The sequence below is a fragment of the Amblyomma americanum genome, chromosome 3 (assembly GCF_052857255.1).
Source record: "Amblyomma americanum isolate KBUSLIRL-KWMA chromosome 3, ASM5285725v1, whole genome shotgun sequence".
NCBI classification, from domain to species: Eukaryota; Metazoa; Arthropoda; class Arachnida; order Ixodida; family Ixodidae; genus Amblyomma; species Amblyomma americanum.
The window spans coordinates 96,960,575-96,964,555 of NC_135499.1; positions in this window are offsets into that span (position 1 = coordinate 96,960,575).

Below are 3,981 nucleotides of genomic sequence, written 5' to 3' on the forward strand. Positions count from 1 at the left end.
AGAGACCCGCCGCGGTGGCTCAGTGGTTAGTGCGCTCGGCTACTGATCTGGAGTTCCCGATCTTTAACCCGACCGTGGCGGCTGCGTTCTTATGGAGGAAAAACGCTAAGGCGCCCGTGTGCTGTGCGATATCAGGGCACGTTAAAGGTCCCCAGGTGGTCGAAATTGTGCCGGAGACCACCACTACGGCACCTGTTTCTTCCTTCACTCCCTCCTTTATCCCTTCCCTTACGGCGCTGTTCAGGTGACCGCCTGTATATGAGACAGATACTGCGCCATTTCCTTTCACCAAAAACCAATTATTATTCAATGCACGTTAAAAATCCGCAGATGGACGAAATTATTCCGGAGCCCTCCACTACGGCCGCTCTTTCTTCCTTTCTTCTTTCTCTCCCCAAATTATCCTTTCCCTTACGGCGCTGTTCAGGTTCCGAAGATATATGAGACGGTGCCATTTCCTTTCCCCAAAAAAACCAATTATTATTATTATCCCCAGGCCGAGGAGACGTTGGTTGGATGTTGCAATGGGGAGGTCAAGAGCTCTCTTATAGATTCTGCGAAGAATCACTTCGAGAGCGTTCTCATCGCATTTGCAGCCCAACACTATATTCGGCTGGTTACGAATGCATTGGCCAGCCGCCGGGCATCTTTGCATCGCAACCTCCCCCCGTTCCCCGTTTGTTTGATATCCGGCGGACCATACGGCCCACCTGATCCTCCACCTTCCGGAGATTTTTCAGCGTGGTGTCAATCTTGCGGTTCCTGTGTATGTAGAGTCCCAATACTCTGATTTCCTCGTGTTCAAGTATCGAGCCGCTAAGCAGAGAGAGGGAAATTTTGGTTATGCACTGTGGATTGGGGCGTATGTGCACGAATTCCAATTTTCTCGCGGAGCAATCAAGGCCGCACCGGCGTGCATAATCGTCCGCAATATCCCCCGCTTGCTGCAGGTTGGCCTCGATTTCTCCAACCGATCCGTGTGTTGTCCGGAGGGGGGGGGGGGGCGGGGGGGGGGCATGTCGTCCGCGTACAGGGCATGCTGCACACCAGGGACCTTACCCACCAGGGTAGGGTGCATCATCATGGCCAGATTTAAGACAAGAGCGAGAGGATTGCCATCTGTGGAGCCCCTCGCGTACCAAGTTGTTGCGAGCCATTTTCACTGTCTTGGAGGCGGATATATTAATGCCGATCTGTGAGGAATTGCCTAATGTATTGGAATGTGTTGCACACACAGTCCACGTGGAACAGGTGGAAGAGGATGATATCATGCGTCACATTGTCGAAAGCACCCCGCAAGCCCAGTACGATGACCACCTTGTCGTCGCTAGGGTGCTCGACAGAATCAGGAATCTGTCTATGAAGTTGCAGCAGCTCATCTTGTGCGAACCGGTGCAGGCGGTACCCATACGTGGTGTCTGCAAAGGCGTTGGGCTTTTCTAGGTAGGTGGACAGTCTTTCGCGGATCATGGTCTCCACAACTTCCCCACACAAGTGAGAGAGATTAGCCGGAGGTTGTCGGTGTTGAGAGCTTTGCCTAGTTTAGGTATGAATGTGACGAGAGCAGTCTTCCAATCCACCGGGAAGGCGTACCTCCCGTCCAGATGGTAGTGAAACATACGAGCAGCCGCTCGTAGGCCGTTTCGTGGAGGTTAGCGAGAAGTTTCACCGTCACCTTGTCTCGGAGCTGTCCCTCGTTTCATTTTGGCCAGGGCCGCTTTGAGGTCGTGAAACTTGAACGTTTCATCCAGCTCTGCGTTCTAAGAACCTGCATACGAGTACGCCGGACCACGCGAGTCCTGGTCTGTGTACAGATATTTATCTCGGAGCGCGTCAGCCAGTTTGGCTGTGTCTTCGTTGAAGGTGTGAATTGTTCGTTGCAGATGTTTTTGGGTTTCGGTGCGGGTTTGGGTCGGACCAATGCACGTTCTCCGGTTCGACATTTGTCGAGCAGCGGCCTACAAATTTCGAGTCGGCAGTTGGGCCGCGTATCTGCCGCTTGTTGGGAGAGTCCCGCGAAGCGGATTTTGAGTTGCCGATTATGCTTCGGCCGGCCTCATCAGCAGATGAGGCTGTACTGGGCCTCTCAGAGGTGAAGGAGGTGGTTCTCTACCGCCTGGTTCTCCTCAGAGAGCTGAACGTGCTGTTCGGGAATCTTTGAGTTGGCAGATGAGGTGTTGTGACCAGGTAGCGGAACTTTGATCCACTATAGGGGTAGGGTAAGTGTTATTTGATCTGAATTTGGTCCATTCAGGAAAGGTTGCTTTATTGAGAGGTCTTGTAAGGGGTTTGGTGCGGATTGTGGCCGCAAGAATGCAGTGGTCGCTGCCCAACGTTTCCTCGCTGTTGTGCCATTCTGCATATCTAATACTTTTGGCAAAGGTGAGATCTCGGCATGTGTCGCGTGCCACGGGGCTCCCAATGAGAGTGCGTTGTGCAGGGTCCATGTGAAGAGTAAGGCCCAACGTTGACGCAAGTTCCGACAGCTTGCGTTTTCGTTTTTCTTCACGTATGTACCCCCCTAAGGGGCTGGATCATTAAAGTCTCATTGATTATGAGCGGGTCCCTGTTCGCCACCTTTTACGCGCGACTGAATAAGTCTGCAAATGTGACGTTTGGAAGTTTGGGAGAGCTGTAAACGTTGAGTACGCCTGATGGGGGTCCTGTTTGGATAGCGGAAGGACCATCACCATCACAAACGAGAAAATCGCTTTGTAATCCAGGTCCACCGGGGAGGCCGTATAATTTTTATGTACGCAGAGGCAGCACTGCGCATCCTGCTGATATACTGAGTAATTTTTGAGAGTGGCTGCGTCCCCTGCTCTTGGAAGGCCACTACAGCAGGAAGAGTTAGGAACGTTGTTAGGAAAAGCCGGAGGTCAGACCGCTTAGTGCGGGCCTTGAAACCTTTGCAGCTCCAATGTAAAGTTTGTACGAGGGCCGAATTGCTGCGTGAGTACCATCGCGGTTTAGTAGTCGCCATGGTTATAACCAGATTTTATGCTTACTAGGAAGGGGCCCACCTCTGACTCGGGTGCCCCAATGACAGCAGGTTCCGTCACGCTGGGCAGGCTGAGGGCAGGCTCCTGTTTCCTATGTGCGACTTTTGGTCTACCAGCCTTAATATTGTGGCTCCTTATACGATTGAGAGGGCCGGAGCACCTGGTAGTTAGAGTTTGCTTGGTCATGTGTGCGACTTTAAAGGTCGGAATTTTGTCTAGAGCCGCCATGATGGTGGCTGCTTTTTGCATTTCTAAGGCGGAGAATGCGGAGTTAATCTGGGGCTCCAATGCCGAGCCCTTGCCTCAAGCGCACACTGCACCATTGCAGCCTGCGCGTTCGCCGGTGTGTCGTGCATTTCCTCCACCGCGGGGGGAGCGGGGCCTCTAGGCAGAAAAATTTTGGCGCGCCTCAGTCAGGGCAAGACGCTTCTGTAGGCTAGTGATTTCGTCTTTGAAGGCGGAAATTTCGGATAGCTCGGCCGCTTTCATCGACGGTTTGGAACGGGGGTGGATGAGGAGGATCTGCCGTGCTCTTGCCGCTCACCTGGGATCCCTGGATCATGGCTGCGCCCCCGTCCGCGAAGCCCTGGTGGGGGAGCACCCGTTCGTTTCTCCACGTCGCTCGGGGCGGTGGTGGTACTGTCTGAAGCAACTCCGTCTTGCCTGCAGATGGACCGCCTGGCTTGTTCGGGGGCTGGACGGCTCCCTTGTCCTTCGTTTGGCGGGACCGCCGTTTCCGACATTTACGGCGGCCCTTCTTTGGCCTCGGTGCCTGCTCCGGAAGCAGGGGCTGGGGGGTTTGGTACTTTGCAACGCACGCGCTGGCCCTCGTCGTATGGGCTCCACCGCACAGAGAGCATTTCGGAACACACTCGTGAGGGACCCGTACCGCCTCAGCGAGCTGGGCTTGCTGGCCGCACACTCCATATGTGTCCGGTCTGGGGCCGGGGCAGTTGTCCATGCGGTGACCGACAACACC